Raw genomic sequence first — 22,669 nt, forward strand, 5'->3', positions numbered from 1 at the left:
GTTTTTTGTTTTATTTTTGTATGTTTGTTTTCTGGCTGCGCTGCGCAGCATGTGGGATCTTAGTTCCCCTGACCAGGGATTGAACCGTGTCCTCTTTAGTGGAAGCACAGAGTCTTAACCACTTGGACCTCCAGGGAAGTCCCAAATGTTCTCCTTTTTAATGAGCTTCCCTCCATCTCAAAGAGATTTGTGGTATTTTGTTATTTCATAATATCTACATCGATCCTTGAGTGGAAGGATTCCTCAAACTGTATACTTATTTTTTCTAGCCCTCTTTTCCTTTGGTCTAGACGGATGGATCCATCCACTATTTAAGGCTCTCATGTATTGTCTTCTACCAAGAGAAAAAAGATAATGGGTCTGGAGATGTAAGGTCTTTAACAATGTACAATCCTAAGCATTTAGTATGTAATTAGTGGTCTTACATGGTTATCCTTTAATCAGATCAGAATTATCCTTGGCAACTAATGGATGTATCTGTAAAATGAAATTTGTTCATTAATGATAGAAAGGTTCCTAAGGATCTTTTAACATGAGATAAATAAAGCAGCACATCAACAGAAGATAGGTACATTTCATAATAATCACTCTGAAAGAGCTATTTCAAGTAATAATTACCTACTCAGGAATGATGGGGAATTTCTAATGGCTGTAACTATAAGAATCACTTACCATGTGGCAAGAAAAACCTGGTATTTCTCCAAGCTTAAAATGGAAACATTCTTTAATGGGAAAATAATGTCTTAATTCACTCTCTTAATTTTTTTTTTTTTTTTTTTTTTTTTTTTTTTTGCGGTACACGGGCCTCTCACTGTTGTGGCCTCTCCCGTTGCGGAGCACAGGCTCCGGACGCACAGGCTCAGCGGCCATGGTTCACGAGCCCAGCTGATCTGCAGCATGTGGGATCTTCCTGGACCGGGGCACGAACCCGTGTCCCCTGCATTGGCAGGCGGACTCTCAACCACTGCACCACCAGGGAAGCCCTCTTAAAATTTTTAAAGTAAATTAATAAAATGAAGATGATTTCATTGCTATAGTTGTACTCATTATTTTCCTAAGGATAATATATTTTTTTTAATTTATCCTCCCAAGAATTAAAAGCTGGCAAGACAGAATATTCCTTTTCTGTTTCCATGGAAGGCTTTCTTCTATAAGACATAGCTTACCTTTCCTGATAAAGTATTTAACCTTTTCAACTCTTGGTGGTCTTTTCCCCTAAATCTCCAGTTTAAATCAGTTTATATTTTGTGGCTTGTCTAATTGTGGAGACCTCCTTCTCTGAAAAGGTCATACTACCCAGAAAAAAACCAAACAATACAGTTTTTTTGGTGCCAGTCTGAGAGGAACAAAGAGGGTCAGCTCCCACTATTTAGAGTTGAGTAAAGATTAGGAAATTGGCACCATCTTTCTTGCCAGTCTATTCATTTGTTGCCTATTCGTTCAGCTAGTATTTACCGAATATCTACTCTAGACAGGCACTGCTAGCGCAGGGAGCTGCAGTGAAGCCAGGGAATGTCAACACACAACAAAAATTACTGTACAATACAGGACAAAACACCAGACGTTTATGTGTGGCACTCCAGCTTAGGGAAAGAGCACTAAACCTTCACAACACTGTTACAATTATAATTAAATACTTTTTGTCCACTTAGTATATTCTACTCTTCCTAAGATTTCATGGCTTATCTTACCAGGGAACTTCTTAATTATAAGAACCTGTCAAAAGATAGAAATGATTTCAGAAACTCCTTGGAAAGCTTCTAAAAATAACCCCTCATATAGTTTTTAGAGCATCTACAGACCAACTTTCCACTGTTACCCTATCGTTATTTTTATTGAAAAAATGCATAGATCCTCAGAAATCATAGAGTGAATGTTAATGATTTTTACTGTTCTCAGATAACCTCTGTTATAAGAAATCCACTGAATTTCAAGCATGTACATATGCTTAAGGCATCTACTGAATGAATCTAGCAACACCCCCTAGAATATTATACAACTAACTCAACCAGACTTGTTTGAAACCAGGTTTCTCAGTACGGGTACCATGGAACCCGAAAGATATTAATCATAGGAAGAGTTAATCTACCTCATGGGTCAATCAGAAACCTGACCTCAGAGTCTTGCCCTTTGTGTTGTACTTCCTCCTTTTGTACTACCTCTAGCGCTTGAATTTCTGGTCAAGAAGACCTTCTAACCTGCTCTTAGTGATGTGGCTCCCCCTGGCCTGTCCTGCAATAGACTGAGCTTTGGTATTTTTCAGCTCAAATTATCTTTATATGTTGATTTTGACATATCAAAGACCTATAATGTGTATTTTTCTAATTTAAAAATTATATAATGTTTACTACACAGGAGACATTGTTCTTAGGACTTTGCAAATATGAACCCATTTTAGTAATGATTTCTAGTTTTTTTGATGCAAGGACTGGAATCACCGATACTTTTTTTTTTTAAACATCTTTATTGGGGTATAATTGCTTTACAATGGTGTGTTAGTTTCTGCTTTATAACAAAGTGAATCACTTATACATATACATATGTTCCCATATCTCTTCCCTCTTGGGTCTCCCTCCCTCCCACCCTCCCTATCCCACCCCTCTAGGCAGTCACAAAGCACCGAGCTGATCTCCCTGTGTTATGCGGCTGCTTCCCACTAGCTATCTACCTTACGTTTGGTAGTGTATATATGTCCATGCCTCTCTCTCACTTTGTCAGAGCTCACCCTTCCCCCTCCCCATATCCTCAAGTACGTTCTCTTGTAGGTCTGTGTCTTTATTCCTGTCTTACGCCCAGGTTCTTCATGACATTATTTTTTCTTAAATTCCATATATATGTGTTAGCATATGGTATTTGTCTTTCTCTTTCTGACTCACTTCACTCTGTATGACAGACTCTAGGTCTATCCACCTCATTACAAATAGCTCAATTTCGTTTCTTTTTATGGCTGAGTAATATTCCATTGTATATATGTACCACATCTTCTTTATCCATTCATCTGTCGATGGACACTTAGGTTTCTTCCATGTCCTGGCTATTGTAAATAGAGCTGCAATGAACATTTTGGTACATGACTCTTTTTGAATTACGGTTTTCTCAGGGTACATGCCCAGTAGTGGGATTGCTGGGTCATATGGTAGTTCTATTTGTAGTTTTTTAAGGAACCTCCATACTGTTCTCCATAGTGGCTGTACCAATTCACATTCCCACCAGCAGTGCAAGAGTGTTCCCTTTTCTCCACACCCTCTCCAGCATTTATTGTTTCTAGATTTTTTTGATGATGGCCATTCTGACTGGTGTGAGATGATATTTCATTGTAGTTTTGATTTGCATTTCTCTAATGATTAATGATGTTGAGCATTCTTTCATGTGTTTGTTGGCAGTCTGTATATCTTCTTTGGAGAAATGTCTATTTAGGTCTTCTGCCCATTTTTGGATTGGGTTGTCTGTTTTTTTGTTATTGAGATGCATGAGCTGCTTGTAAATTTTGGAGATTAATCCTTTGTCAGTTGCTTCATTTGCAAATATTTTCTCCCATTCTGAGGGTTGTCTTTTGGTCTTGTTTATGGTTTCCTTTGCTGTGCAAAAGCTTTGAAGTTTCATTAGGTCCCATTTGTTTATTTTTGTTTCCATTTTTATTCCATTATTTTATTTTATTCCATTATTTTATTTTATTCCATTATTTTATTTCCAGTTTTCTAGGAGGTGGGTCAAAAAGGATCTTGCTGTGATTTATGTCATAGAGTGTTCTGCCTATGACATAAACTATCAAAATGATAGTTTATGTCATTTTGATAGTTTCTGGCCTTACAGTTAGGTCTTTAATCCATTTTGAGCTAATTTTTGTGTATGGTGTTAGGGAGTGATCTAATCTCATACTTTTACATGTACCTGTCCAGTTTTCCTAGCACCACTTATTGAAGAGGCTGTCCTTTCTCCACTGTACATTCCTGCCTCCTTTATCAAAGATAAGGTGACCATATGTGTGTGGGTTTATCTCTGGGCTTTCTATCCTGTTCCATTGATCTCTATTTCTGTTTTTGTGCCAGTACCATACTGTCTTGATTACTGTAGCTTTGTAGTATAGTCTGAAGTCAGGGAGCCTGATTCCTCCAGCTCCATTTTTCGTTCTCAAGATTGCTTTGGCTATTCAGGGTCTTTTGTGTTTCCATACAAATTGTGAAATTTTTTGTTCTACTTCTGTGAAAAATGCCAGTGGTAGTTTGAGAGGGATTGCATTGAATCTGTAGATTGCTTTGGGTAGTAGAGTCATTTTCACAGTGTTGATTCTTCCAATCCAAGAACATGGTATATCTCTCCATCTATTTGTATCATCTTTAATTTCTTTCATCAGTGTCTTATAATTTTCTGCATACAGGTCTTTTGTCTCCTGAGGTAGGTTTATTCCTAGGTATTTTATTCTTTTTGTTGCAATGGTAAATGGGAGTGTTTTCTTGATTGCACTTTCAGATTTTTCATCATTAGTGTTTAGGAATGCCATAGATTTCTGTGCATTAATTTTGTATCCTGCAACTTTACCGAATTCATTGATTAGCTCTAGTAGTTTTCTGGTAGCATCTTTAGGACTCTCTATGTATAGTATCATGTCATCTGCAAACAGTGACAACTTTACTTCTTCTTTTCCAATTTGGATTCCTTTTATTTCCTTTTCTTCTCTGATTGCTGTGGCTCAAACTTCCACAACTACGTTGAATAAGAGTGGTGACAGTGGGCAACCTTGTCTTGTTCCTGATCTTCGTGGAAATGCTTTCAGTTTTTCACCATTGAGGATGATGTTGGCTGTGGGCTTGTCATATATGGCCTTTATTATGTTGAGGAAAGTTCCCTCTATGCCTACTTTCTGCAGGGTTTTTATCATAAATGGGTGTTGAATTTTGTCAAACGCTTTCTCTGTATCTATTGAGATGATCATATGGTTTTTCTCCTTCAATTTGTTATTATGGTGTATCACATTGATTGATTTGCATATATTGAAGAATCCTTGCCTTCCTGGAATAAACCCCACTTGATCATGGTGTATGATCCTTTTAATGTGCTGTTGGATTCTGTTTGCTAGTATTTTGTTGAGGATTTTTGCAACTATATTCATCAGTGATATTGGCCTGTACTTTTCCTTCTTTGTGACATCCTTGTCTGGTTTTGGTATCAAGGTGATGGTGGCCTCATAGAATGAATTTGGGAGTGTTCCTCCCTCTGCTGTGTTTTGGAAGAGTTTGAGAAAGACAGGTGTTAGCTCTTCTCTAAATGTTTGATAGAATTCGCCTGAGAAGCCATCTGGTCCTGGGCTTTTGTTTGTTGGAAGATTTTAAATCACAGTTTCAATTGCAGTGCTTGTGATTGGTCTGTTCATATTTTCTATTTCTTCCTGATTCAGTCTTGGCAGGTTGTGCATTTCTAAGAATTTGTCCATTTCTTCCAGGTTGTCCATTTTATTGGCATAGAGTTGATTGTAGTAATCTCTCATGATCTTTTGTATTTCTGCAGTGTCAGTTGTTACTTCTCCTTTTTCATATCTAATTCTATTGATTTGAGTCTTCTCCCTTTTTTTCTTGATGAGTCTGGCTAATGGTTTATCTTTTTTGTTTATCATCTCAAAGAACCAGCTTTTAGTTTTATTCATCTTTGCTATCGTTTCCTTCATTTCTTTTTCATTTATTTCTGATCTGATTTTTATGATTTCTTTCCTTCTGCTAACTTTGGGGGTTTTTTTGTTCTTCTTTCTCTAATTGCACTAGGTGCAAGGTTAGGTTGTTTATTCGAGATGTTTCCTGTTTCTTAAGGTGGGCTTGTATTGCTATAAACGTCTTTCTTAGAACTGCTTTTGCTGCATCCCATAGGTTTTGGGTCGTCGTGTCTCCATTGGCATTTGTTTCTAGATATTTTTTTATTTCCTCATTGATTTCTTCAGTTATCATTTCGTTATTAAGTAGTGTATTGTTTAGCCTCCATGTGTTTGTATTTTTTACAGATCTTTTCCTGTAATTGATATCTAGTCTCATAGCGTTGTGGTCGGAAAGGATACTTGATACAATTTCAATTTTCTTAAATTTACCAAGGCTTGATTTGTGACCGAAGATATAATCTATGCTGGAGAATGTTCCATGAGCACTTGAGAAAAATGTGTATTCTGTTGTTTTTGGATGGAGTGTCCTATCAATATCAATTAACTCCATCTTGTTTAATGTATCATTTAAAGCTTGTGTTTCCTTATTTATTTTCATTTTGGATGATCTGTCCATTGGTGAAAGTGGGGTGTTAAAGTCCCCTACTATGAATGTGTGACTGTGGATTTCCCCTTTTATGGCTGTTAGTATTTGCCTTACATATTGAGGTGCTCCTATGTTGGGTGCATATATATTTACAATTGTTATGTCTTCTTCTTGGATCGATCCCTTGATCATTATGTAGTGTCCTTTGTCTCTTCTAATAGCCTTTATTTTAAAGTCTATTTTGTCTGATATGAGAATTGCTACTCCAACTTTCTTTTGGTTTCCATTTGCATGGAATATCTTTTTCCATCCCCTTACTTTCAGTCTGTATGTGTCTCTAGGTCTGAAGTGGGTCTCTTGGAGACAGCATATATATGAGTCTTGTTTTTGTATCCATTCAGCCAATCTGTGTCTTTTGGTGGAAGCATTTAGTCCATTTACATTTAAGGTAATTATCGATATGTATCTTCCTATTCCCATTTTCTAAATTGTTTTGGGTTCGTTATTGTATGTCTTTTCCTTCTCTTGTGTTTCTTGCCTAGAGAAGTTCCTTTAGCATTTGTTGTAAAGCTGGTTTGGTGGTGCTGAACTGTCTCAGCTTTTGCTTGTCTGTAAAGGTTTTAATTTCTCCATCAAATCTGAATGAGATCCTTGCTGGGTAGAGTAATCTTGGTTGCAGGTTTTTCTCCTTCATCACTTTCAATATGTCCTGCCACTCCCTTCTGGCTTGCAGAGTTTCTGCTGAAAGATCAGCTGTTAACCTTATGGGGATTCCCTTGTGTGTTATTTGTTGTTTTTCCCTTGCTGCTTTTAATATGCTTTCTTTGTATTTAATTTTTGACAGTTTGATTAATATGTGTCTTGGCATATTTCTCCTCGGATTTATCCTGTATGGGACTCTCTGTGCTTCCTGGATTTGATTAACTATTTCCTTTCCCATATTAGGGAAGTTTTCAACTATAATCTCTTCAAATATTTTCTCAGTCCCTTTCTTTTTCTCTTCTTCTTCTGGAACCCCTATAATACGAATGTTGGTGCATTTAATTTTGTCCCAGAGGTCTCTGAGACTGTCCTCAGTTCTTTTATTCTTTTTTCTTTATTCTGCTCTGCAGCAGTTATTTCCACTATTTTATCTTCCAGGTCACTTATCTGTTCTTCTGCCTCAGTTATTCTGCTATTGATCCCATCTAGAGTATTTTTCATTTCATTTGTTGTGTTGTTCATCCTTGCTTGTTTCATCTTTAGTTCTTCTAGGTCCTTGTTAAATGTTTCTTGCATTTTGTCTATTCTATTTCCAAGATTTTGGATCATCTTTACCATCATTATTCTGAATTCTTTTTCAGGTAGACTGCCTATTTCCTCTTCATTTGTTAGGTCTGGTGGGTTTTCATCTTGCTCCTTCATCTGCAGTGTGTTTTTCTGTCTTCTCATTTTGCTTATCTTACTGTGTTTGGGGTCTCCTTTTTGCAGGCTGCAGGTTCCTAGTTCCCGTTGTTTTTGGTGTCTGTCTCCAGTGGCTAAGTTTGGTTCAGTGGGTTGTGTAGGCTTCCTGGTGGAGGGGACTAGTGCCTGTGTTCTGGTGGATGAGGCTGGATCTTGTCTCTCTGGTGGGCAGGTCCATGTCTGGTGGTGTGTTTTGGGGTGTCTGCGGACTTATTATGATTTTAGGCAGCCTCTCTGCTAATGGGTGGGGTTGTGTTCCTGTCTTGCTAGTTGCTTGGCATAGGCTGTCCAGCACTGTAGCTTGCTGGTCGTTGAGTGAAGCTGGGTGCCGGCATTGAGATGGAGATCTCTGGGAGATTTTCGCTGTTTGATATTATGTGGAGCTGGGAGGTCTCTTGTTGACCAGTGTCCTGAAGTTGGCTCTCCCACCTCAGAGGCACAGCACTGACTCCTGGCTGCAGCACCAAGAGCCTTTCATCCACACGGCTTAGGATAAAAGGGAGAAAAAGTAGAGAGAAAGAATTAGTAGAAGTAGGAAAAAAGAAAGAAAGATAGGAAGGAAGGAAGGAAAGAAGGAAGGAAGGAAGGAAGAAAGAAAGAAAAGAAAAGAATGAAAGTAGGAAAGAAAGAAAGGAGGGAGGGATGGTGGGAGGAAGGTGGAGGGATGGAAGGAAGGAAAAAAGAAAGAAAGAAGATAAAGTAAAATAAAATATAGTAATTAAGTTTAAAATATTTATTAAGAAAAAAATTTTTTTAAAAAAACGGACGGATAGTACCTTAGGACAAATGGTGGAAGCAAAGCTGTACAGACAATATCTCACACAGAAGCATACACATACACACTCACAAAAAGAGGAAAAGGGGAAAAAATCATAAATCTTGCTCTCAAAGTCCACCACCTCAATTTGGGATGATTCATTGTCTATTCATGTATTCCACAGGTGCAGGTACATCGAGTTGATTGTGGAGCTTTAATCTGCTGCTTCTGAGGCTGCTGGGAGAGACTTCCCTTTCTCTTCTTTGTTCTCACAGCTCCCAGGGGCTCGGCTTTGGATTTGGCCCTGCCTCTGCGTGTAGGTCGCCGGAGGGTGTCTGTTTCTCACTCAGACAGGATGGGGTTAAAGGAGCAGCTGACTCGGGGGCTCTGGCTCACTCAGGCTGGGGGGAGGGAGGGGCACGGAGTGGGGCAAGCCTGCGGCGGCAGAGGCCGGCGTGACGTTGCACCAGCCTGAGGCTCACCGTGCGTTCTCCCGGGGAAGTTGTCCCTGGATCCCGGGACCCTGGCAGTGGCGGGCTGCACAGGCTCCCCAGAAGGGGGATGTGGATAGTGACCTGTGCTCGCATACAGGCTTCTTGCTGGTGGCAGCAGCAGCGGCCTTAGCGTCTCATGCCCGTCTCTGGGGTCTGCGCTTTTAGCTGCGGCTCATGCCCGTCTCTGGAGGTCCTTCAAGCAGCGCTCTTAATCCCCTCTCCTCGTGCACCAGGAAACAAAGGGAAGAAAAAGTCTGTTGCCTCTTCAGCAGGTCCAGACTTTTCCCCGGACTCCCTCCCGGCTAGCCGTGGTGCGCTAACCCCTTCTGGCTGTGTTCACACCGCCAACCCCAGTCCTCTCCCGGCGTTCCGATTGAAGCCGGAGCCTCAACTCCCAGCCCTGCCCGCCCCGGCGGGTGAGCAGACAAGCCTCTCGGGCTGGTGAGTGCCGGTCGGCACCTATCCTCTGTGCGGGAATCTCCCCGCTTTGCCCTCCGCATCCCTGTTGCTGCACTCTCCTCCGCGGCTGCGAAGCTCTCCCCCCTCCGCCACCCGCAGGCTCCGGCGAAGGGGCTTCCTAGTGTGTGGAAACCTTTCCTCCTTCACAGCTCCCTCCCACTGGTGCAGGTCCCGTCCCTATTCTTTTGTCTCTGTTTATTCTTTTTTTCTTTTGCCCTACCCAGGTACGTGGGGAGTTTCTTGCCTTTTGGGAGGTCTGAGGTCTTCTGCCAGCGTTCAGTAGGTGTTCTGTAGGAGTTGTTCCACATGTAGATGTATTTCTGGTGTATCTGTGGGGAAGAAGGTGATCTCCGCATCTTACTCTTCCGCCATCTTCCCCTCATCCCACAGATACTTTTAAGATGCATCACTTGACCAGTGAATGGACCTACCTGATTGTCCAGTATTCATCTCACCATCTAGCACCTCATTACTGTTCAGCTTTGTTTTTTACTTATTTTCAACAGTAACTGTCATGAAGATTTATGAAGAAAATGACTCAAAAAAGAAGACTAACTGTTAAGGCTGTTGACAGAAATAAAAAGGAAGCAAAGTAATTTGGGGAAATAATGTTTCTGGATCAGATGTGTAATATGAAAGAATTCACAAAACCTTCTACAAAGAACAAAAGAAAATTATTTTAGGGAGAAACCAATTCATCTCCCAACCAATGCAATAGTTGCACACCATGGGGAAGAAAGGTCAATGAAAGTTGAATTTGTTTCCTCGGTGTTAGGAGGCTATGTACCAGAAAGAACTATCAATGCAAAAGTAACTAGGGAGAAAGCCGGAAGTCAGAATAAAGTCAGAACAAACATTCCCATAATATATAAAATTGGGGATTCACAAAGGTCCCCAAATATCTTTGTAAATGTCAGGGGTCTACCGCACTGTGTAAGATGCTTGAATATGACATAATTTTTGTTATTCAATGTGAATTTTTAAATTTTTATTTTATATTGGAGTATAGTTGATTAACAATGTTCTGTTTCAGGTGTACAGCAAAGTGATTCAGTTATACATATAAATATATTCTTTTTCAAATTCTTTTCCCATTTAGGTTATTACAGAATATTAAGCAGAGTTCCCTGTGCTAAACAGTGGGTCTTTGTTGGTTGTCTGTTTTAAATATAGTAGTGTGTATATGCCAACCCCAAACTCGCAATTTATCCCTCCCCCACACCTTTTCCCTTTGGCAACTATAAGTTTGTTTTCCAAGTCTGTGAGTCTGCTTCTGATTTGTAAATAAGTTCATTTGTATCATTATTTTTATATTCTGCATATTAGTGATATCGTATGATATCTTTCTCTGTCTTACTTCACTTAGTATGATAATCTCCAGGTCCATCTATGTTGCTGCAAATGGCATTATTTCATTCTTGTTAATGGCTGAGTAATATTCCATTGTGTATATGTACCACATCTTCTTTATCCATTCATCTGTTGATGGACATTTAGGTTGCTTCCATGTCTTGGCTATTGGAAACAGTGCTGCAATGAACATTGGGGTGCATGTATCCTTCGAACTATGGTTTTCTCCAGATATATGCCCAGGAGTGGGATTGCTGGATCATGTGGTGGCTCTATTTTTAGTTTTTTAAGGAACCTGAATACTGTTTTCCAGTGGCTGTACCAATTTACATTCCCACCAACAGTGTAGGAGCGTTCCCTTTTCTCCACATCCTCTCCAGCATTTATTGTTTATAGACTTTTTGATGATGGCCATTCTGACTGGTGTGAGGTGATATCTCATTGTAGTTTTGATTTGCATTTCCCTAATAATTAGCAATGCTGAGTATCTTTTCATGTGCCTCTTGGAAGATCTAAATAGACATTTCATACAGAAGATCTGTATGTCTTCTTTGGAGAAATGTCTATTTAGATCTTCTGCCCATTTTTTGGTTGCGTGCTTGTTTCTTTTATGTTGAGCTGCATGAGCTGTTTAAATTTTGGAGATTAACCCCTGTCGGTCGCATCATTTGCAAACATTTTCTCCCATTCTGTGGGTTGTCTTTTCATTTTGTTTATGGTTTCCTTTGCTGTGCAAAAGCTTTTGAGTTTAATTAGGTCCCATTTGTTTATTTGTGTTTTTATTTTTATTACTCTAGGAGATTAATCAAAAAAATATATTGCTGAGATTTATGTCAGCGTGTTCTGCCTATGTTTTCCTCTAAGAGTTTATAGTATCCAGTCTTACATTTAGGTCTTTAACCCATTTTGAGTTTATTTTTGTGTATGGTGTTAGAGAATGTTCTAGTTTCATTCTTTTTCATGTAGCTGTCCAGTTTTCCCAGCACCACTTATTGAAGAAACTGTCTTTCGTCCATTGTATATTCTTGCCTCCATTGTCATAAATTAATTGACCATAAATGCATGGGTTTATTTGTGGACTTTCTATCCTGTTCCATTGATCTATAAATCTGTCTTTGGCCAGTACCATACTGTTTTGATGACTGTAGCTTTGTAGTATAGTCTGAAGTCAGGGACCCCAATTCCTCCAGCTCTATTTTTCTTTCTCAGGATTGCTTTAGCTATTTGGGGTCTTCTGTCTTTCCATATCAATTTGAAATTTTTTGTTCTAGTTCTGTGAAAAATGCCATTGGTAATTTGACAGGGATTGCACTGAATCTGTAGATTGCCTTGGGTTGTATAGTCACTTTGACAGTATTGATTCTTCCAATCCAAGAACATGGTACATCTTTCCATCTGTTTGTGTCATCTTCGATTTCTTTCATCAGCATCTTATAGTTTTCAGACTACAGGTCTTTTGCCTCCTTAGGTAGGTTTATTCTTAAGTATTTTATTCTTTTTGATGTGATGGCAAATGGGATCGTTTCTTTAATTTCTCTTTCTGATCTTTTGTTGTTAGTGAATATTTTTTTCTTATTTTTTATTTTGGTAAAATAAAATTTACCATTTTACCGTTTTACCATTTTTAAATGTACAGTTCAGTGGCATTAAGTGCTTTCCTATTGCTGGGCGATCATCACCCTATCCATCTTCAAAACTTTTTCATCAACCCAAACTGAAATTCTGATTTCATTAAACAATAATTCCCCATTCCTCCCTCCCTCCAGCTGCCTGGTAACCACTACCCTACCTTCTGTCTCTCTGAATTTAACCATTCTAGGTACCTCTTATAAGTGAAATTATACAATTTCTCTCCTTTTGTGTGTGGCTTATTTCACTTAGCATAATATCTTCAAGTTTCATCCATACCGTAGCATGTATCAGAATTTCATTCCTTTTCAAGGCTAAATAATATTTAATTGTATGTATATATCACATTCTGTTTATTCATTCATCCACTGATGAATATTTGAGTTGTTTTCACCTTTGGTTATTATGCATAATGCTGCAATGAACATTGGTGTACAAATAGCTGTTTGAGTCTCTGCTTTCCATTCTTTAGTGTGTATACCCAGAAGTGGAATTGCTGGATCAATGGTAATTGTATGTTTAATTTTTTGAGGAACCTCCATGCTTCAACAGAAATATTTTAATAGAATTAATGAAGTTAGTATAATGGTAGCAAAGCTTAAATTTAAACAATAATTATCCCCACTACTGATTTTAGTAAACTAATTAAAACAAAAATCACATCCACCCTTTAATAGCCCTTATTTGCTGGTGCAAACATCTTGCACACATTCCATTGTTTCTAGACCAGATGTCTATAGCCGTATGTGTTTTTCTCTGTCTCTCTCTGGAAGCTGTCCATTGATTTTTCTTGGTGATTCATGGCCTCTGATTCTAATTAACTCTATTTTGATGGCAGAAACCCAAAAGTTGGAAAATTATCTACTGTGAAACTTGCTCATCAGAATTTAGGTTCACATTTTCTTTTGCATGTAATTTTTACTTATTTCCTCATACAAGTCAGAAATAAATGACAGTTATGATCATGGTCTGTTAACTTTTGAGAGTTTATTTTGCAATGTTTTCTGTCCACATTTTTTAAGGAAATAAATTACTTAAATGGTTAGGGATCTTTTCTCCTTCTTTAATTATAGCACTGTCAGTTGTATTTGGGTTGGCCAAAAAGTTTGTTCGGGTTTTTCCATAAGATGTTACAGAAAAACCCCAACAAATTTTTTGGCCAACCCAATATTTTCAGTTGGTTTCCTGAGTGTTTTAATGTAACAATACACATATTACCCATCATAAAGGCTTTTCAGAATCCTTTCAGATCAAAAGCCTAGCTCAAGTATTCAATATCCATTAAAGTTAATACATTTGCAAAAAATAGTTTTTGACCTCAAAGTTTGTATAGGAATCAAATGTCAGACAGGCTGTTTTGTGTCTCTCATTAATAGCAATACTGTGGTTTGTTTTAATACAATAATGTCAGTGATGAAATATACAGGAATAGCAAGGAATTAAAATAAATTTTAGTGAAACTTTTTCCCTAACCTATTTTAGTTATGCATTACACTGCAGCCCAGTAATGAACCAGATTTCTGGAATAATATTTACTTCACCCTGGAAATATGTGTAGCATTACATGTTGTGATAGTATAATCAAATTAGATGTAATATTCTTATTCTGGGGCTGTGACAGTATATTACTCCAAATTTGAAATCTGCTTAATTTTCTTTGCTTTAGAGCCTTAAATCAAGTCAGATCTATAAGTGTGTAGCTCCATTTATTCTGAACAAAATATAATTTCCTTTTTAGGGAGAGAGTGTCTTTAAAAGGCTCATTAATAAAATTCTAATGAGGTATCTCGGACTTAGGAGAATACTCATGTCATTTTTATGAGTTAAGTACAAAAAGTTATAAAATATACAGACAAGATTTCCTATCAAATACTCAATAGCAAAATGTTCCTGACAAAGTCAGAACATTCTAAAATAGTTGAAAACTTTTCTAATGCCTTTGAAAACACCAAAGCAATTATGCTGATACTTTATGAACCAAAAGTCTTATTTTCTCATTGTGACTTGAGTTCAGCTGACACACCTTTAGAAAGAGAAAGTGGCACTCCTCATTGGATTTGTAGTTCAGGTGGCCTTATGACTTTAAGGATATAAATGTTCTATTTCTAGAACCATGTAAATACACAAATAAAATACATGCCAATTTACAAAATGAAAGGACTAGTTGAAGAAATGTAAATATAAGAACATTAATAGGGATGCAAGGCTGAAACTAAAATATATATATATATATATATATACACACATATATCAGACTATGGATAAATAATCATTGTAATAAGAACAGAACTTGAACCCAACAATAAAATTTTACCTAAGGCTATTTGTTGGCATAAAATTGAGGATCACTGATAACAGGAAGCATAAGAAAGGCATAGAAATTTTGGAGGCTGTTAAAATCCTCAAAGGTCAAAATGCTTTTTTTAAATTTAACAACAAATCCATTCTCCAACTAGGCTCACACATGGCCTTATGCCTGTTGCAGTTTCAAACTGGCAGCTTACAGTTTATTACTGGCATATGAAATACTGATAGAAATAATCACAGAATCATTGATCTGCAAAGAACCTCAAGAAATTCTGTTCTGCCCCCCAAACAGGAAGACACCTAAACCATTTAAGACAAAATAGCAACTCTCTAGTTTTAGAGGTCTTCAGGAGAGTTGCTGCAGTTCTTTCTGTTCAAAGGTGATTTAACACATTTACCTGTTTTGCTTTGTGTCCCGAGTTCACAACATAAACTACAATTATGTCTAATTAAACCAGCTTAGAAAGTTTTGCTTTCTGCATTTTCTTTTTATTTGAGCCTCAAAACTGCCGAGCTGATTTTAATATTGGGAAAAAAAAAAAAAAAGCCTTACTTACTCCTAGGCTGTAACCCTGCATGACGAATTCCAGCCCAGAGCAACATTTTATGATCCAGTGTCAAGTTCTCAAAAAATGAAAAATGAGAGGAAAGAGAGGCTTAACTGTAACATGGATACATTTTGGACTGGATGTTAGCCATTTGAATAAGGTGTGTGTGTTTAATCATAAAAACTGTATTTTCCTTTTCTGGTTTGAGCATGCAAAACCTGTTATTTTCATAATCAGGGCCAAATGTATTTTGTACTCTGAAATTGAACCAGAACTCAAAAGGGGGATGAAAGAGCATTACCCATGCAAGCAACAGATTTGAGGCAAGTTTTAATTGAAAAGAAAAATCCCACCACCTATTCATTTTTAAAGCATGAGCTGCATTCAACACACAAATCCTTCATTATTCATACGTGGAAGTACGTGTTTAATGATTAAGTCTCTAAGGATTTATTTGATAGAATAATCTAAATTTCTTTTTTTAAAAAGAGGCAAATGAAATGTGGTTTTTAATTCTTTAAAGGACAAGTTACAAAGCATGTAAAAATATACCACAGGCTATTAGTTTTTAAAACTATATCTGCAATTTGCCTATCCATTGGTTTGTTCAGCTGGATATCAGTAACATACAGACTTGATCTAATAATGGCTAATTATGCAGTTGTTTATCAGCTCATTTGAAACAGTTTGAGATTCAGTCTAGCTCAGCAAATTACTGTGCTTAAGGCAGTTCCTATATTCTAGAAAATTATAATATCCCCAGAAGGCAAAGAATTAATAAAAATCCTCTTTTGTAAAAGATTATCATTGCAGCGCAAATGGAGCACATCTTTTCTATCCTACTGCATTTAATATTCTCATTTTTTCCCTGAAACTTTGATGGGGAGGCAATGAGAATATCTCTGTTTTATTAACTTATTAAGAGGCATATTTATAGAACTCATGCACTATATTGATTCCTAAAGTTGTGGCACTGCTAAGAGCCAATAATCACAGAAGAGCAGGATAATTCAATTTGTTATCCCAGAATGTTTCTGAAATTCGGTAGAGCCCAAATTTTCACCCAGTTCAGAAAGCCTGGGTATTTAACTTCTGTAAGCCTCAATTTATTCAACTGTAAAATAGAGGTAATAACAAAAGACAACCTCTGAATGTTGTGAGGAATAAATGAGACAGTGAATGCAATGCACATAATACAATGCCTACATATAGTAAATAATGTTAGTTTCGGTTATTATTATGGTTATGGTTAGTATTATCATTATCTCTTGTGGATCAGGAATCAAAGACCTATGCATTTAATTAGCCTATATATTTATATAATTATATATAATTAGCCTTATACTTTACAATATAAATATTTTCATATCAGCTGCAAGTTTAACATGAACTTTCTGCTCCAGCACTTTTTAACCCAGAACTGCTTCAACAAGCTAACATCAAACCAGCCAGAATAGGTGGGCTACTGCTATACAAGATAAATCTTGTACACCTAGGCTGTACTTTGGAATCATTCCAACTTCATAGTAGCTGGGCTTGACAACATAGTATTTTAAAAAGCACTTGATGCTGCCTCTATTGAACTGTGCCAAAGAGTTCTGAACTTTTTCTTCATGATTCAGATTTTGTTGTAGATTTTGCCACCTTCATTTCCTCCATATTGGATCATTACATCATATTTTAAGAAGAAAAAAAAATCTTTAAAAACGATCCAGATGCCTTAGTTGGAACATATGAGACTATTGCTTTATAACGTTATTTGCACAGAATACCTGTACCACTTCATGTACTTTGTAAACCAGGACTACTTTTGGACTTCCTGGTAAAATTCAATGTGCTACCTTTAGTTTATAAATATGGTTGAAGCCTACATAGATATATACATATATATAATTTTTAAAAACAAACTACATCTTCATTTGTGTATTTAAGAACTAAGTTAATAAGTGTTCCCTAAAATCAAAAGTCAACCCTAAAGGTAAACTTTGGAACTGATGGTGACTCAATTTCCCAATTCCTGGCTTCTAGATAGCTCTGCTTCTCTTGGTTCAAGAAAACAACTCGTAATGCAGAGCATTTCAACCTGGTGGAAATGGACACACTATTGAGCTTTTTCTGCCCTAGTATGTGAAAAGCAGACTATCCAAGCATCAGGGACAAACTACAGAAGTTAGCTGCTCTTTACTTCATTCTATATCCAGTGTTAAACGTTTAAAATTTTAAAACATGCAAAGACTTTTTAAATGTTAAAACATGCAAGCAATTTTTCTTAAATTTAAAAACACCCAGGAATAGCCTCTTCTTTATTATTCCTCAAAATTTCCTAGGGAAAATGGAATCCAGTACAGGGGATACATATGAAGAAGAGAAAAATGAGACCACAAAAATTAAAAATCCATGTAGGGTGCACCCAATGTTCATTGCAGCACTATTTACAATAGCCAGGACATGGAAGCAACCTAAATGTCCATCAACAGAGGAATGGATAAAGATGTGGTACATATATACAATGGAACATTACTCAGCCATAAAAAAGAACAAAATAATGCCATTTGCAGCAACATGGATGGACCTAGAGATTGTCATACTGAGTGAAGTAAGTCAGACAGAGAAAGACAAATATCATATGATATCACTTACATGTGGAATCTAAAAAAATGGCACAAATGAACTTATTCATAAAACAGAAATAGAGTCACAGATGTAGAAAACAAACATGGTTACCTGGGGGGAAAGGGGGTGGGAGGGATAAATCTGGAGATTGGGATTGACATATACACACCACTACATATAAAATAGATAACTAATAAGGACCTACTGTATAGCACAGGGAACTCTACTCAAAACTCTGTAATGACCTATACGGGAAAAGAATCTAAAAAAGAGTGGATATATGTATATGTATAACAGATTCACTTTGCTGTACACCTGCAACTAATACAGCATCGTAAATAAACTATACCCCAATAAAATTTTTTTTAAAAACCTCAAAAAAAGAATACAACATTGTAAATCAATTATATGCCAATAGAAAATAAAATTTAAAAAAAATTTAAGTGGATACACAACATTGTAAATCAACTATCCTCCAAAAAAAATTTTTTTAAGAAAAAAAATCCATGTAGGGTGCAGAAGCTAACAGCTGTAAAAAGTGAAAACTTGCTAGAAAGCAGTGACTCTGGAATGCATGTTTACTCTGTAGACTAATGAGACCTCAGCATTGTGGAGGAGAATGTTTTGAGCCCTTTCCATTACTAAAAACTGTTAAAATGGGTTATTGTGACTCTGCTTATTATAGAGGTGGTTTAGGAAAAAGCTAGCCTGGAGAGGGTAAGGTGTCTTTCACCAGAGGTTTCCAGAATCCCAATCAAACCCATTGGCATGGGGCCATGAAAGTACCATCTTTTCATCACTACCAACACAGCTGTGGTTGTGCTGTTGTTATTGTTTAATCTCTCCATGTTCAGCCTGCTATAATCACCGTAACTCACCCTAATGTTACACGATTAGCACCCTCAGTTGTGGTGAAAATGAAACACCACTCACATAGCGTCTGTGACCTTTCACCCCTCATGGAATGGGTCAGCATTGCATTCACTGAGAGACAAAATGCAGAAACTCACACGGTGCTGCCTGCACTCTCTCAGGCTGGGGAATCAATGGAAATTTCACTTTTCAACTGTATGTGTTGATCCCTCAGCAGCCATACTATGAAAGTTCAATTCTTCCACTTAATTTATTCTCATCCTGTGATTTCAAAAGAATTTTGTTAAGTATTGCTGTAGTGCCTTAATGCAGAGGCAAAGTATCATTTTTAACAGGCAAAAGTTCATCAATTTCATTCACACCATAGTCTGTAAATTAACCGAACGTTGGACATATTAAGAGGTTTGGAGAATTTGATGTTTCTTGGTCTTACACTGAAGAGAGTACAGACGTACTCTCATTCAACTCTCAGTTGTTGAATGACAACAACTGGCAAGAATGTACAAGTAACTAACCGTCATCTTTTTCTAAAAGGAAGACATTTCCTTCCATGCTAGAGTCCTAAGTTTTGTGGAACATTGATAGTAAATACTACAGAAATCTGTTATTAATTTACAGACCTTTTAGATCATAGCAGCAATTAGAACTAGAAAATTATTTCCTGACAACTAATATGGCAGGGTGAAAGTGGTAAATTTTTAAATATATGAAAGATTAGGCATTTATAGAATGTTTCTATTTATCACACCTATACTTTTAACCAGATTGACAATATGTGGCATGATGAGTTTAATTTTCTACAGCACAGTACAGACTCTCTGCATTTTTTCTAATTACCATTTCCTACATGTCAGCTCAAATAGGAATAGACTCACTTGGTTCAGCTCAATTTCCACAGCCTGACAGGCATTGATATCAAAATTAATTCCAAAATGAAACTCATAAAAGAAAATCCTATTTGACAAAAGAACTACTGGGCTTGGATCACAGTTGCACTTGCATTGTGAAGTCCCATTTTTATTTTTATTGTATATAAAATAATGCCAAAGGAGAGACTGAACACCCAGAGAGAGTTCATTTGGGGCATCCTGATAGTATCTGCCATACACAAGTAAAGCAGAAGCCATTTTTATGACATCTTGAGAACCTGAAGATTGAATTACAGTTTTAGTAATCATCAGTTCCCCTTCTCCAGTGTCACTTTTTGGTAATATATTGCATAGAAAAGATTTATGGTTCCAGTTTTATAAGCTTGCAATAAAAGTATAACAACTGTTGTATTAAATTATTTAAGTTGTAAACCATTGTGAAAAAGGAGAAAAAGTTTTATTGACATAGAGGCTGAAAAACTGATTATAATGGAGAGAAAAATGTATTGTGCTGATTATTCCCAAGATTTTCCCTAGTTTAGCATATTGTACATCTTCAAGATATCTTTCAAATCAAGGTCTGGGTATATAGGGGTTTTTTTCATTTGTTGCTTATTTAGAACTGGCCATGGTGAAAGACAAACAACACCTATATAGTTCCAGGTACCAATTTATTTTAGCAGAGTTGTGAGTGCAAATAAAGTAAGGAAAAAAAAGATAATATAGAGAGACTTAAGGTTAAGTAAAAGATGCTAACTGAAAGAAATCTAAATATGAAATGACTACATTTCTCCAGAGCAATATAGACCCAAGAGATTGTCATGTCTTTCCAGAATTTTTTTTTTAATTTTATATTGATTTTACAGTCACTCAGTACTACTACTTTCCAGCATACTATACTATTCTGCTGCTGTGTACAAAAGGTACTAGGCTAAGGTGTTTTCTCTTCTCCAATGTTCCTCCATTCCTCTAATAGGTCTTCCCTTCTAGTGCCAGACTTCTTCCAGAGCTTTCTGTCCATAAGGTGCCTCCTTTCCCTTGAATTTCGAGGCCCCACCTAGGAATCTTGGAGCATTCTCTGGCTTGGTCAGAATGTTGGCATTCCATACTTTTGCACTCCCACACTCCATTCTCTCTCTGCCTCCACGATTGCTGGATATTGAAACAGCTCAAATCAGCCACCCACACCCATACCTACCCTCCCTCTCACACACACAGACACAAACAGATACCTCTTGGCCACCTGGAAGATAAAAGGGATCCCCTTGACTAAATAATCATATTTATTTCTCTAAAGGAAATTAGAATAAGGAAGTCTCGTACTTCCACCTGGTAAATCAAATCATACAGAGGATGCACGGTAACGATGGGTTAATAGATCCTTTAGTCTTGTCCACAACAATAATTCTGGCCCTCTTACCTGCTACTACAGATGTTTTCTCTCTCATCTAGACTCAACAATAACAAACTGGCCATAGTCTCACTTTGATGGTGATGGTAATCATAGGGTAATTTCTATGTGCCAGACCCTATACATTAACTTATTTAATCTGCACAACATCCCTATGAAATAAGTATTATTCTGATTCTACAGACATTTAAGTCTTGCTCAAAATCACATAGCTAAAAAGTGTCAGAATTGCAATTCAACTTAAGCACATGGCATACACATGCTTACCAACTATACTATATTAATGTGGAATGATTCAATGTCTAAGGCATCATCACCAAAAGGAAAGAGTAGGGTTAAAAAGAAGTGTGGGGCTTCCCTGGTGGCACAGTGGTTAAGAATCCGCCTGCCAATGCAGGGGACACGGGTTCGAGCCCTGGTCCGGGAAGATCCCACATGCCACAGAGCGACTAAGCCCGTGCGCCACAACTGGTGAAGCCCACACACCTAGAGCCCATGCTCGGCAACAAGACCGCAATGAGAAGCCCACACACCGCAACAAACAGGAGCCCCCGCTCGCCACAACTAAAGAAAGCCCACGCGCAGCAACGAAGACCCAACGCAGCCAATAAATAAATTAATTAATTAAAAAAGAAAAGTGTGGAAGACCCAGTGTTTCTCTCTGGTTTCTCCTATTCACTCCCTTGTCATACATTTGTTGAGTACAGGTAATGTGCCAGTCTATCCTTGATCTGAGGATATAAAGATGAATAACATACAGTTACTGTCCTCATTATCCATTGAGAAGGAAAACCAGGTAAACAGTTGTAGTTCAGTTTGATGTTGTAATTGAAATGTATATAAGGTATTATGGGAGGACTGGGAAGAAAATAAAGCCCAAGGAATGCAATGCTTTTACTGAACTTATTGACAGCCTATCTCCAGGAGAACAGTAGATTCTCTAAGGGAGAATCCAGAAGAGTTCCATCCTCAATTGCGAAGTTTTATGAAAGTAACTGTCTGCTTCCCCCTCCCTACACTAGGAAGGAAAAACACTTAACTAGGTCAACTCCATTCATTTCCTTGAAATCAGAGGATCTTCCTTCTTCCTTCCACACCTACAGCTCTATGAGCCAGGAGGACTCAGATCAATTTGGAGCAATTTTTGTCAGCAATCTGGAATTGGCTACCTCCCTGACATCTAGAATCCCTGAAAGTACATTGCTTGGTTTAATTAGAACCTCCTACATCTTCACTTCCAGTTCCACAGCAATGAGACTTGAAGTTAAGTAGCCATAGACACATGGATAACTGGTAATTCCCTTGACCCCCTCCAACACATGATCTCTATTATTGAGACATTCTACCAAGCTGGCTTCATTGTATATACATGACCCAGGGGTAGAGAACCATGCTGTTTCCTCCACAACATCCAAAGGTTACCACGAGCTCCCTCTGAGAATACTTCAGAAAGCACTAGATACTTCCTATTCTTTATATTATTAAAAACCATGAACTTGAATTCACAGTACAGCAGTCAGTATAGGTACCAGTCACTATGTTTAGCTTCCTCGATGTATAGTGTCATAGGAAAGCCAGAAATTGAAAATACCTTAGTAAGGAAAAGCAACAAAACTTCATAAATAATCCAGGATAGCTAAAATCTCTTTTCTTTTGTCCTGAGTAACCAGGGTTCTTTCTTTCTCT

At 37.5% G+C, this 22,669-nt stretch overlaps 1 protein-coding gene and 1 long non-coding RNA gene across 8 annotated transcripts in view; one reads left to right on the top strand and one right to left on the bottom strand.

The window, feature by feature from the left end:
• DPH6 (diphthamine biosynthesis 6) overlaps positions 1-22,669 on the top strand; it is a 442,679-nt gene that overhangs the window by 402,975 nt on the left and 17,035 nt on the right. The window lies entirely within an intron of this gene.
• Positions 1-22,669, bottom strand: part of LOC115845904 (uncharacterized) — a 143,901-nt gene that overhangs the window by 16,133 nt on the left and 105,099 nt on the right. The gene's annotated exons all lie outside the window — the stretch shown is intronic.

The sequence above is a fragment of the Globicephala melas genome, chromosome 2 (assembly GCF_963455315.2).
Source record: "Globicephala melas chromosome 2, mGloMel1.2, whole genome shotgun sequence".
In the NCBI taxonomy this organism is placed as follows: Eukaryota; Metazoa; Chordata; class Mammalia; order Artiodactyla; family Delphinidae; genus Globicephala; species Globicephala melas.